General features: G+C 40.4%; 1 long non-coding RNA gene across 1 annotated transcript in view; it reads right to left on the reverse strand.

Annotated features, from left to right (window-relative positions):
• Positions 1-3,511: 3,511 nt before the first annotated feature.
• LOC120325146 overlaps positions 3,512-13,976 on the reverse strand; it is a 120,517-nt gene continuing 110,052 nt past the window's right edge. Inside the window, exon 4 of the long non-coding RNA XR_005567026.1 lies at positions 3,512-5,770. This is a non-coding gene — a long non-coding RNA (uncharacterized LOC120325146). The remainder of the gene's footprint in view (positions 5,771-13,976) is intronic.

The following is a 13,976-nucleotide window of genomic DNA, read 5'->3' on the forward strand; positions in this document are numbered from 1 at the left end:
GGAGCTCTTCTTGGGTCTGCTCTGGCTTGAGGTGAGTTCATCTCACCCCTTTCCCTTTTTACCCTGTTTTATTCTCATGTCTACCTTCTTCCCAGCTGCCTACAATGGACAGAAGGCAGAAACACGGAAGATTGAGTGCAGGTCACTTACACAACAATAACTTACATAAGGAGACATAAAAAGGAGACATTCCTACACAGGCATAGTTGAAGGTAGCATGCCACCTTGCTTGCTTTTTGTTCACTTAGTTTTGATCCACCTGCATGCTACAGTTGCCCTCTCTGATCCTCTAAAACCCATAAGTATAATGGCCAGGAAATACCTTATCTTCCATCACAGCACTTTAGTCTTTCCAAATGTCAAAGCTAACGAACTAAGCATTTTTAAAAAAAGTAGACTTTAATTTATTGTTTAATACATTTGATATTACTCTTTTTTATCTAATTGGTTAATCTAACTTTCTCTAGTGGGACAAAAAATCTGCTTGGCGCCACAAAATACAAGAGAATGCTTTTTCTACTCTGACTACAAAGCTTGCTGTTTAATTGTACAAATATTTGTGGGTTTGGCTAAGGTGAGCATTAATTTGTTATTTTAGCAAAAAGCTTCAAATAATTTAGAATGTGCTAAGAAAATATTCACTGCCTTTTTGCAAATAGCGACGTGCTAAATGTTTGAGATAAACTGCCATGCTACTGAGAGGACTTTACAAGTAGATGCTTGAAAAAAAAAGGCAAAATTTTCAGTGGTTATTTTCTGGAATGTTGAAAAATGCAGCTTGCAAGAACCTGCCTAGTGGGCAAACATTCTCACCGTGTCCCTAGTTATTTGTTTTAATTAATGTTTTGAGCTTTTTTAACCTCTGACAAGGGTTTTTGTTTTGGAGGCCTTTGCCCTTCTAGTCTTCAAGAAGAAAAGTCTGCTGCTGTGAAAATAAGAAAGGAGGTGATTGAGGATCTGCACAGTCCTGTCACCAGGAAAATGGGGACCCACTGAATTCAGATAAATACCCCTGGCTCTTGTGAAGGGGAACTTCAATAAATCTTAGCTTCATCCTGATTACAGACCACGGTGTAAGTGATCGCTTACAGCAACACTTGGTGAGATCAATAGCCACGTGCCAGGAGAGTTTCTCTGGGAGGGCTCCCCTTGCTGGGCAGGGTGAGCCCGGCAGCACAGTGGCTGCTGCCGAAGAGCAGTGTGAGTGTTGGGAGGAATCAGGGCCGTGACATGCCATGAAGGCATGTCCTCCCCCTCACTTGTATCAAGTCATGGAGTTGCAACCCATCTGCTATGATGCTTTTTGGCAGTCGTGAGGGACCTCTAGGGAATTCTTCCTGAAATGTTTAAACACTGGCATAGACTCTAAACTCAGAAATCTCAGAAAACCTGTGGCTTGGGTGCACATGGAGCAGTATTTCTTTCCTTGCTCACATGATAGAAGTACATGGATTAAATGGTAGAGCATCTATTGAAAAAGGAAGAAAGGAACAAAAAATAGAAGGAAAATATGAGCACATTAATAATCCCTTATGGCTAAACTACCAGCCTCCAGAGCACGCTGGCCACGGTCCAAGCCTTCCCTCAGCAACGATGAGTGACAGAATGGGTAACAAGTTTCTGATTTCCTCCTCCAGCCATTACCCTCATTGATGTGCAGCATTTCCACAACTATCACAGATCTGGGTGTCAGGATGCACCACTTCAGCCACGAAACCACTGGTCTCAATCCCATCATTCCCCACCGCTACAGCTGCTTACTTATTTGCTACCTGTTGCTCTCCCCCCCAGGTCTGCCACACAGCTCCCTGGGAGCCCTGGGCTGCCAGCATGTCCTCCACCAGGCCTTCACCATGGTGAAGTGATTCTCCACATCACTGCTTTAACTTTCTTGAGCTGCGTTTTAGGGCTTCCTTTATCTCCCTGCTCCTCAAGCCTGCCACACATGTGGCATCGGGCTATGGTGGTATCTTCTTTGGGGACTCAGAGGGAGCAAAGGTGCCCAAGCTTTTCACAGAGCCACCTCTACTGTGAGCTTTAATAGAAATAACCTGTCTGGAGATTAAATCCATTGTCCTTCACTTTTCAAGTCTCCAAGAAACTCTGAAAGACCACTCCCACCCCTGGGGCCTCAGGGCTTTTTGCAAACCTCTCTGCCAGAAGCTGTTGCTATGCCAGGGCCTCAGGGCCCACCTTTCCACCAAAGCTGTTTGTTTGTTTGCTTTTGCCAAAAGCTGGTAAAATGTCTTTCTTGAGGTAAAAAAAAAGCCAAGAGAATCAGAAACTCTCACTGCTCCAATGCCACATTTGCCGTGGCCCATGTCAGCCATATTCAGGAGGAAACACGAGGTTCATCCTTTAGCTGGCTGGGGGAAGCTGCTGAAAGCATGAGCGTGAAGGAGACGTTTCTGATGTCCCTCTTTCTGTGGTGCTGGAGGGACAGTCTGTGCATTGCTTTCTAGGCTTTCTGCTCAGCTTGGCAGCAAGATTTTAAGTTAAGCAGTAGCTGATTGAGTACGATTGAAGTATATAAACTTCACCCAGGACAAGAAGAGAAAGAGCTGGTAGGTAAAGCATGAAGTGAGCAGTTGGGAATGACAAACTTCATCACAAGGAGGACAAAAATCACAGGTCAAACTGTTGCAGGCATTCAAACATCCCTTTGACTGATCCTGTTCAGCAAATGCATAGCTATGGATTGCCTGTAAACCAGAACTCAAAGAATGGGGCCATCAACTTCACACCTGGAAGACTTTCGCCTTTGCTCAACTCCTGTTCATACCTATGTACCTTGTGACTTGCTGTCCTCTACAGATGTGTGGGTGTTCCTGGAAACCCTTCAAAACCATTACTGACCTGGGATCACAGCAGACACGATTGCTGCCCTTCATGCAGTAACCCGTACAGATGCTCAGATGGTTTTGAAATCTGTCTATTCAGTAACTAGTATTTGTATCAGAGCACAGTAAGATGTACAACCTTAAACAAATGCCCTTTATTCAAGAAACGTTTTTTTTTATTGCACCAAAGAAAGCAGCACAAAACAAGGAGAATGTAGGTCCTGTCGATCCCCACAAGTGATATTTTACCTCCAGGAGGACACAGTAACTGCTGAGACTGCAAAAGTATTATCTTGCTTTCAGAGAGCTCTCTGATGAGGAATTCAGTGCTGTAGCTGTGGCACAGCACGAGACACGTGGTTGGGATGTAAAAAAAGTGAAAAATAGGGACCGAAGAGCTAGAATGTCTGTGATGAAGCTCCTCCTTCAGCAAAATGGGAAGTGTTAAAGCTCTGAATATCAATCAGCACTTCCCACAGGCAGTGGGATTCACTGGCAAGATCCGCCAGTGTCTCTGAGACATTGAATACTTTCCTTAAATTAAAATTGTGACCAACTAGAGGCAGAGCAAATTACTGAGGTAATCAAAAATGAGTGACATTACTCTTGTAAAACAAATCTACAAAGTGAAATTCATTGTAGGATGCATGAAAACTCCATCAGTTCTCTGTTTTATGTAAATGAACCCCCCAAATACCCACAAATATCACAAAATTGTAAAAATGCACTGCAGTGTTCAAGTTTACAATTTAATAATAATAGTGTACGGTATAATAATAATAATAATGTAATAGCAATAATAATAAGCATCCACTGCTTTATTACAACTACAGATTGCCTCTGATTGAAAGTCATTAAAAACGTATGTAAAAATCTGGAGTAAAAAAAACCAAGTAGTTTTTGCTCTAGCTGTTTATGTATGGTATACTTAGTTTCTCTAAAGCAAATCAGTGGAGAGAGGGGAGGAACAACAGGAAAACCCAAAATAATAAACAAACCATTTTTAAGACATGTTATAAAACTCCTGAGATTCAATTGCGAGGGCACTTTCTCCCAGAAAGATGACAGCAATTATCTTCCTGCAAAGAACAAAAGAAAAACAGGGACACACTCTTCTGCCATTCAAAATACTAGTTGCAATTTTCAATCTTTGCTTTTCTCTGCCCTCAAAATATTCAGATTAAGCAAGTGGCATGCACTACCAGGTACCGCCAGAGGAAAAGGTACACAAGTAACCCAGTCTTGTTCAATACTAGTGGCACAGATCAACTCCCCGTGGTCATCAAAAGGACATTTCACATCTTTTGTCTTTGCTTCACCTGGATACCCTTGTTCCCACTCTGGGGCAGATGAGAGCCTACAATAGTTTTAAGGGATAGTTGCAGAGGGTGTGGGAAGACCTCAGGGATGTTCAGACAGATCAGTGGACTGCAGTTTACTGATAGGCTGGGCTCTGGATTTGGAGCTCAGCAAAAAGAAGCATTAAAGCACATAACCAAGCTACCATGATATTGCACCTATAAGTCCTCCCTCCCTGTACGTAATGCAGTTTGGAAGGGTTTCTGCTTATGTCCATGCTGCCAGCTGAGCAAGATGATACACGGTGTGTCAGAATACAGCCTCTTTCACAGCCAAGTGCACGGTAGCTTCATCCCGACCAGCTTTCCTATAGTAGCAGTAGGGGGATTCATTCCTTTCCTCCTCATGTTCCTCCTCCTGCTCCTCCTCTTGAATTTTTCTTACCATTTTCAGATAATCCCCAAGGTTAGACTTAGGAGAGACTTGTTCCTGCATCTGACCATCTTCCTTCCACAGAAAGTCTGCTCCTTGTAATGTAGTGCCCAGCAGAGCTTGCATTTTCCCTAAACAACAGGTTGGACACTATGAGGGGAAAAGAGCTGAGCAATTGTCATTGAAACAGAAACAGTAGCAGAAAGGATACATGGAAAAGCAAATGATTCTGGGTTTCAAGCGGATGAACAACTCTTAAAAGTCAATCTCTTTTTCTTATATTTCTGATACCAGAAAGGCACAAGTGAAAACGAGAGGACACCAACAGATGTGGATCATCTGGAGTTTAACATGAGCAGCATGTTTTGAAAGCTAAGAAATTTACAAGCTATATTTCCCAATTTATACTTCATCACTTTTTTACATATGCAAAACAATGAGCATTTCTCTTGGGCAGCTCTACAGCTCAGTACAGACAGAAAGAACTTTTTCAAATATTCAGCCTTGGTTTTCCATTTCCTATAATTATCCCAGGATTCTTATCTATACCCTAATTATACCCTAGGTATATAATTAATACCCTAGGTACTAGCCTAAAATAATCCTCTCTATCCTTGCTGTCTGCACCCATCTAATTCTCCTGGGAAGAAAAGATGTTAATAAAATAGATGAACTGTTGTCATTTTTTTCCCCAAAGCTTTAATAGAAAAGAGAGGACAGCTGAAGGGCAAATAGAGAGCCTTACTAATTCTAGCATCTTTTTACACAACTCTTAGCTTTTTCTCCAGGGTTTCATAAGCTGTAGGTCTTTTTCTCCCTGTTTTCACCGCCCTCAATACGAGTGTTACTGAACTTAGTCTAGTGCTTATACTTTACTACTATCATGACAAAATGACTTTTACCCTGTGGACAACATTACAGTGAAGATGCTACTCAGCAGCTAGAGAGAAACCATTCATTTCTGTCCTCTGGATTTCAAGGGAGTGTGAGTAGATAATGTCATTTTCTTCCTGAATGTGCCACAGTCCAATATGTGGAGTAACTCTTGTTCAGGAGAAAGCCTTTTTCCCCGCTCTTGTTAGCCATGTGTTATCTGCAGCTGTAAATAGGGAGAAGTCCGAGGTACAGGCTGAAATGGTGCCTTATGAAAGCAGAGGGATGAAAACCTCTGTTGTTCTTCTTTATTTGATCAGTCAGCTCTGCAAGATACGACATAAACACATTGATCAGTTCCCAGAACAGCTTGTGAAACAATTGTTTATTTTGACCAGTCTCAATCATATCTTATCTATACCAGGTCATATAGTCTATCAAACATATAACTCAAAATAATGACAATGGTAATTTGGAACTGGCAAATGCAATGTTATGGAAGGTTAAATTTAAATTTCCCTGGGGTCAAAGGTATTTAAGGATAATCTAGACACTGGCTTGAAATACAGCATAGTTAGCTACCAGATGAAAATTATTTTTCTTGCAGCAATTACCATGGTAGTCCCAGAAGGGGTTTGTTATGTTAAAACAGCACTGAGACTCTAGAACTGTTCACAGGCAGGTTTTTAGGCTGCTTTGGAGGGCCTGCTGTTTGCTTTTGTTGGCAAGCATGACCTGTATGTTTATTTTATTCCTTCTTTACTTCACATGGTGAATTTTGTTCTCTGCATGTATGAGAGGATTACAAGCAATAGATGTTAAAGTTTCTGTTTACCTACAAGACATGTACAAACAGGGGGCCTGATCCAAACCCTGTTATCATCATTGAAAAGTTGAGTCATCATCTCTGAAAGTCTAGCTGCTTTTTTTAAGATTCCAAATACAAATATATACTGGAATGCACAAATATGTATCTTCAAACACCATGTTTGAAAATCTGAAAGATTTTATGGGAAAAAAAAGAGGAAACTATCTTTTCTTTATCTCCTCCCTACATGGTGGGTACTATTTTTAAGAGCAACTTTCTGTTTGATTGAACCTGAGTTTTAAAGTTATATGTCACCAAGGATTATGCCACAGCTGTGGCCAGAGACCAGTTTACTCTGGAAGGATGTATGAAGCTGTTCTTTCAGTGATATCTAACAGTGTGTAAGACAATTCTCTAACCCACTCACCCTACTGTACTGTGTACTGCTCATAATTTGTTTATTTTGGTGAACACAAAACATGCAAACCAACGTCAGTATCTCATTTGCCAAGAAAAGTGAGAGAAAACCATAGAACAAAGGGGTCAGCCCAACAGCAAGGGTTGATAGAGAAGCACACTATCGCACATGGTATACAGCATGGAAATAAGTCTTCACATGGTGCCTAGGAGACCTCATCACAATCCTCTCCAGGGAGTCAGCAGGAGGTAAACAGTGAAACGGCCTTCGTGTAACACATGAGCACATCCTGTAAAGAGCATATATAGATGGTGAATCTTTCTAAAAACTGATACTTAGCATGCTAGGCAAACAAACAACCAGCTGAATACATGTAAATTAGATGAATGACTTGAGTATAGGAGGCAAGAACCTTATAAGTCAAATGATCCCAGCTTCCAGAAGGATTTGCATATAGCATAAGGAGGGACCTTCTGCAGATGAAGGTTTGCTAGCAGGGTGTGTGCCTGGGGAGCTGCATCTTTGTGGGACTGGCTGATTTGAAGAAAAAATTAATAGGCTGGAAAAAAAATCCACTTTCAAAACTTCAAAAAGCAAGTGCCTGAATGCAATGCTTTCATTTTCTTGCCCTGTGTGCTAGTAGGTTGAACTTTCCCAGTTGAAGTACCTCACTTTCCTGCTCAGATACCATGAGTCAGCAATCAGGCAATATTTCCTACATGTGGTAGTTATGAGAAAGAGACAATTCCTGTGGTTTGAATGCTGGAATGGGATGCAGTCCCTCAGTCATTGCTTGCCTCTGTTGCTCATTTATAAAACAAGCAAAACAATCTCATGTTTTCTATAAGGTCTTCAGAGTAAAAATTGCCCCCAAGGTTTGTCAGCGCAATGCCTAGCATACTAGATGGCATGTCTGCTATGTGACTCTGTTCTGCAGACAAAAATAATAACCTTTAGGAGGAGGGCTCTTTGGCTGTACTTTTCTTTTCACAGAGTACTGAGCTGTACTCTGTTGATGCTGAGTCAAAAACATGCACTTTTTTTCCATATTCATTACTGTGCTATTTGGAAGGCTCAAGGACGTGAAGCGAACTTTAAGCTGAGAAGATGTTAACAGAATGTAGACATGGAAATCAGTGTTTCTATCTCCATCTGTTTCTTTGGTCTCAAAAAACACAAGTGCCTCTGTAGCACAGTCAGTACAGTGACAACTTCTGGGCCCAGTGGGCAGACATTTTTCACATCCTGTTTTCAGAAAGACTGCCAATACTAAAACCTTGTCGCTGCCATTTGTAATGCACTTTTATTTTAACACATCAAGATAAAATTGTTTCAGCCCACTGCCCAGCACTTGCCACCATGACTACATATCTGAAGCAATGCTCTCAAGCGTACAGAAAATTAGGAAGAAAGCCTGCAAAATGAAAAAAAAAAGAAAAAAGAAAAGAGCAATTTACTGAGCTCAACACTATCTATCCAATCATTTGGTCTTTCACACACTCATTTGATAATCAGGATAGATATTACAGCTCCAGTGAGGATGGAAAAGGAGAGAGGGAAGATTGAGAAAGTGGATGTACAGTTATTAAGATACCATTGCATCCTGTCAGTCACATAGTAACCTCAAATCTCCCTCCTCACATAGATTAGTGACTGTTATGAAGAAACGTCTGCATCTGAAAACTAACTTACTACTGTCCAACTTCTCTGTGGGATATCCTTTAGAGGCCTGGAAGCAAACCTGCTAAACGGAGTGACTCCCTCCCTACTTCTCTATCTCAGCTGGCTTGCATTGCTGAGAGTTCCTTCAGATACTTGAGTACCCAGTCTCATCATGGTGCTGAGATGTTGTCCATTTGGGCCATCTCTCACTGGCACTGTGCCATCCCCATCATGGAGAAGGCCTGATAAAAGTGGGAAATTGAATTTGGTTTGGAAGAGGCTCTTTTCATGCCAAACCTGTCACCATCAGAATTTAGGTCAGCCGGAAACTTACTCTAAATTGTCATAAAAACCATCTGTGATTGAAGCTGTAGAGTCAAGCTAGCAGTGATGTCACTGCTGTTCACCTCTATTCTGCTGAAGTATCACTCACAGGGTGGACAGAAGAACCAGAATGGACATGCAATTTATTATCAGACAAGACAGATGAAGAACAGTTTGTAACTTATCAAGTGGGTTCTGCACAATCCTTTGATCTGTGTTACCCACTCTATTGTTAACACCTGTGCAGTGTTCAATAAAACACTCCCACAAGCCCTTTTCGGTATCTCCAACGTGCAGTCTGTTATATTTCCTGTCGATGATGCAGTACATAACTCATTTAGAGGGGCATGTGAAGTGTTCATGAATGACAAATTAAGATTTAGTTCAAACATCCCTGATGGGGTCTTGGTGCATTTACTAGGTTTATAGATCTGTTTCCTGGGAATGTACCTTATAAAGTTGCATTTGTGGGTTGTTTATTCAATGAAAAAAGTGATCCATTATGTTTTTGTCACTGTTTTAGACATGAATGGAAGGTAGGGAAATAATTGCTGTAAATAGCTCTTCTTTCGGATTTTCATGAGAGTGAAAGTTAAAGCACAGCAAATGGAATAATCTATTCAGAATTTCAAACTGAAACAAAAGAACATATACTCTAGTGCATTTATTGTCGCCTACTTCTTCCATTTGGGGAATTTGGAGAAACAAAATTTTTCAAAAAAACTTTGGTTGATAAAATATAGTATGGGAAAATGGGACGCAACATTTTAAATGGAGAAAAATAAGTTTTAGTTTTAGTTATTCCAGGGGTTGTGAATGGTGATTATCCCTCCACCCTTTTCTTTCTCTGAGAAATTCTCTGGACTTTCTGTTGCTGTCCAGTGTGGAAAGTGGTACGACTAGTTTAGTGTTTCTAGACCAGAGGGCAAAAAGAACTCATGCCAGTCTCACAACAGCATCCTGTTCTTGATAAATTTTTATTACTCTTTGGAAGAGCAAGTAGGTTTTGGTAGTGTGCCTCTGACTTCTGTGAGCATCTGTTATTAACAAAACTTTTGCTATTACTGAACACCAGAGTTACTAAACTGTACAGTGGGAAACTAGACTTAGTTTGCAATGTCACAGTGAGTGGGGTTTTTTTATTCAGAATGTTGTGCACCTCCGCCAGTGGCCACCAACCAAAACTCTTATGTTTTCAGTCACAGGCTAGTTAAGAAGTCATTTTTAAACTAGAAAGAAGAAAAGATTTATTGGAATTTCTCAGTCCCAGAGAGGCCAATGGACACAAGCAGGGAGGAAAATTAATGTTGCTTTAATTCTATGTGGACAAGTAAGGCACAAAAAGATGAGCTTTTGCAGAAGTCCAGAGGAAGGACAGATCAGAGCTGAAAATGTTCTTTCACCATTGCTGTGTACCACATTTCTAAAGGAAATTTCTGTATGTGGATCAATTTTCCATGGGTGGCCTAGAGGACTTGAAAATCCTTTACAAAGCTATTTCCTTTGGAAAAATAGAAAAAGACAAAACTCTCCAGGCCTCTTCTTGCCCCACTGAAGGGTAAGCACTTCCTCTTGAGTGCGGTGGAAATAAATATGCCTATGTATGCAGACAGCACAGGCCGCAATAGTGCTGGGATTGCTCTGAAGGTTGTGTGTTTCACATACTCCCTGCACTTCAAGCTTGGCAAGATTCGATCATTTTCCCTACTTCCTTTTGCAGTACAGACACAAAATATTCACTGATGTGGGCAAAGACATGTCAGGAGGCAATGTGTTCGTTCCCTGTGGCATGAGGAGTTGTTCTGCAAGGTTGTTAGCCTCTGGTAGCTTAGCTGATTCCTTTCCTTGTGTGTTGCAGGAGCATCCAGAAAAGCTTACAAGATACTTAGGGTAAAACCCTTTCCATTTGCAGCATAATCATCTCTGGCTCAGGCAGATTCAGTGATTTTAATGTAGTAAAAAAGAAACTTCCTTTTTCTGAGCTCTCACTCTCTCTCAAAACAGATTGATCAATAGAGCAACACAGTAAGAGCAAAGACCTGTTTTCAAAGAGGAAAATATCTTGTGAATAAGCCACTGGCCTGAAACTCAAGAAAATGTCTTTGCTTATCACATGTTTGCTGACAGAGAATCCTTGCAAAATGCTGGATTTTCAAGAACAGATTGCTGAACTCCTACTTTCATCTCAGGAAAACTGCAGCCAATAAATCATAAAACCAGAATTACAGAGACTGTGTTTTGGGGTAAAATCAAAACTGGAATTAAACATTCCACTTTCAGAAGATAAACCTATAAACCTCTAATCCTGGACTATTGGGCCAGTGAGCCTTAGCCAGTAAATAAATTTCACCACTAAAAATGAAGGGCAAATTATTTGGCCCCACTGAGCTGTCAGATTTTCTCCCTTCTGTGCACCGTTCCTGTAGAGCCCCAGATCCAGGGTGGGCTGTGGTCAGATTGTTCTCATATTCTCTTTATTCTTCTCCAAGCTCCTGACAGTTTAAGGTATAATCAGAATGAAGGCTTAAGAGCAAAACTTTACCCTTTGCTACTGATGAAATTCAAGGGTCTGGTAGCATCGCTCTCATTCCAGGCACCGCTGAAATGAAGCATGTTGAAATACTGTGTGCTTCAAACTCTTTCTACTTCTTGTTATAAAGAAAGGTGAAGGACAATAACATTAAGAAGACAAAGGACACATATGCCTGTATTTACATAATTTACTGTTTACATAATTTTGAATTTAAATTTGGTCTGCAGTCAGGAAGGATTTTTTTTCCCCCCTATATAAGATTGTTACAGAACTGGAAGGAATTTTACTTTCCTGGTAGTAAGACTTAGCTTCTTCCAGAGGTATTTCTTTTAGGAAATGCACTCACAACTGGCTAGTGCACTGGTGGTATCCCTGTCCTCTCCTGATCTCCCCTTGTGACACATTACAATTTTGTGGATGTTGCCTTTAAATAAGTGTAGAGGATATACGGAAAGACTTAACAGATTGTGAAGCATAAAATGGATGTTCTGTGACCACTCTCCAGACAAAATGTCTCCCAGAGGTTCCTGTGACTACGGGGAAATTACGTCCAACATTCCTATGCAGCCTTTAAAAAGAAATTTTGAAATTTAAATATTACTTTGTTTTCCATAATTGCAGCAAACAGCTGTGATCAACATTCAAGTAGACCAAAGAAAAAGATCTTCCAGTCTTAACATTTTCCCTGACAAGTTAAATATCCATGACAAATTTCAGATATGTGCTACTCCAGTCCTCTGTATGAGAATTCATTTCATGCTGTAGATTTTAAACTTATGCTGTCAAATTTAGGCATATTGTATTTTACAAGAGATTTGGTGGTTGTTTGTTTTATTCTTCTATCTCAGACTCATTCATTCCTGGAGATAGACTCTTCCATCAAAACCAGAAAGGAGTGTGGACTTTTTGTAGTAGAGGTCTCCTAGGCATCACTTTGAAGACAGATGCAGCAAGCAATTTAAAATTACATAGCGGAAAAAAAAACGTCTTTGATGGTTCTTCTTAATAAATAAAAATGGCCTGAATCCTATTTTGCAAGAACTCAGATTTTGAAAGGTCTGTATTTTGAGCTTTCTGGGTTCCAATCCCTCCCACAAATATGGAGCCCGGAGTGAGGATCCAATGCAAAATACTCATTTCTGGGGACATCAAAGATAGGTGCCTCTGATGTGAGTGCTATGAAACCTTAAAACCTTTCCTGCAGTGGATAGATTGCTTAATATCCTACTAAATTATACTCCTGTCTCTGAGTACAACTATTAGAGGTGATTCTCAAAGATATTTGGAGACTAGGGTTTACGTGTAAGGCAAACAGATTGCATTTGTAACATTTAACACACAATAACGATAATAAAACACACTGACGTGGGTTTTCTCTGTAAACAGTCTCCTCTGAAGATAGAGCCAGTGAAATGTTTTGAGAACTTTGACATTTATAGCTGTATTTATAATTTCTTTTGGATCATTTCCTCATGGAATCACATGTTTGTGTATTTTAAATTCTCTGGAGAAATAAAAATGTTTAAACAAAATAATGATGTGATAGGCACTTTATGAGGGCTTGTTCAACACGCACATGTACAAGCAAGGCTGGGTTTGTTCTGAAGTCAGTGAGTGGGAGTTTTGGAAGTGGATATTAAGGAGAGAGCCTCTTCACTGGAATGATTAAATAGGGAGGAAAAAAACAAGTATACCCAGGCCTGTGAAGAAGATGGGACTCAGTGTCTGAGAAGTAACACGGCAGTTGTTACGCTTGCTGAAACAACATGAAAAAGAGGTAAAGAGAAAGGAAATACACTTATGTTCATATGCATACATATGCCTCAACATGTGTAAATGAATTCACACTGGCACACATCACATAGGCACTTGTATTAGTGTGTAATTCACAGTAGATAATTTATTTGCCAGTCTTTCTACTAATGGCACATACGTGAGCAGACTGCTTTTTCCTAAATGTGATTCTCATAACAGAGAATATGAGTAGGCTTTTACTGTACAGTGAGAGCACAGGTAGTTTCATGTGAATATTTGGTGCTGGCTGTCCAGATGCTGGCTGTTCCCTTTCACTGTTATGGACCACACAGATCACATGTGGTTTTTTGTGTTTCTATGTCAATGCCTTCATAGCAAAAAATAAAAATATTTGTTTCACAGAAAAAAAAAAAAAAAAAAGATAGCTATTTCCAAAGGGAAAGTACAGATTAATAGGATCAGAATTGCATCAGGTGTGTATATTTTCCCTGGGCACCCTGACCTTACTTAAGACGTGATTCAGCTACATGGTAAGATTGTCACTCATGTTCATCAGAAAAGAAATTAGTCATTGCAGTGGTAGATAGAGAAACTGCCTGCACAAATTCAGAAAGAAGCCCTAGGAGGCCTGTGCCAGTATCGCCTTCAGCATAGCTATGTCTTCACAACCTAGACCCGTGTCGCCTGCGAAGTCTGGTGAAGGGGGTTGAACACCACATTCCAAGAGCAATCACATATCTCAGTTCTTCCAAAGTGCTAAAAAATTGCAGAAGCACAGAGAAGCAAGTTCATTTTTAAACTCAAGCAAACGCTCACCCAGAATGTTTTACAATGCTCAGTTTAGCTTTCCCTTCTATTTTTTTCATATTCATACAGTATCACAAGAGTGTCAGGAGTGTTTCTAAAAAGAAAAGAAGATACAAAGAGCTTGTGAGCCCTGGAAATTTTATTCTATGTCAGCTTCAAAATTCTCACCAAAGCTGTGCAAGAAGCTTGCTAGAACAGCACCAGATGCTCAAGTGTCTTCACTAG

This window comes from Pipra filicauda, unplaced genomic scaffold (genome assembly GCF_003945595.2).
Source record: "Pipra filicauda isolate LSUMZ 115617 unplaced genomic scaffold, ASM394559v2 scaffold84_size4826128_pilon, whole genome shotgun sequence".
Lineage (NCBI taxonomy): Eukaryota > Metazoa > Chordata > Aves > Passeriformes > Pipridae > Pipra > Pipra filicauda.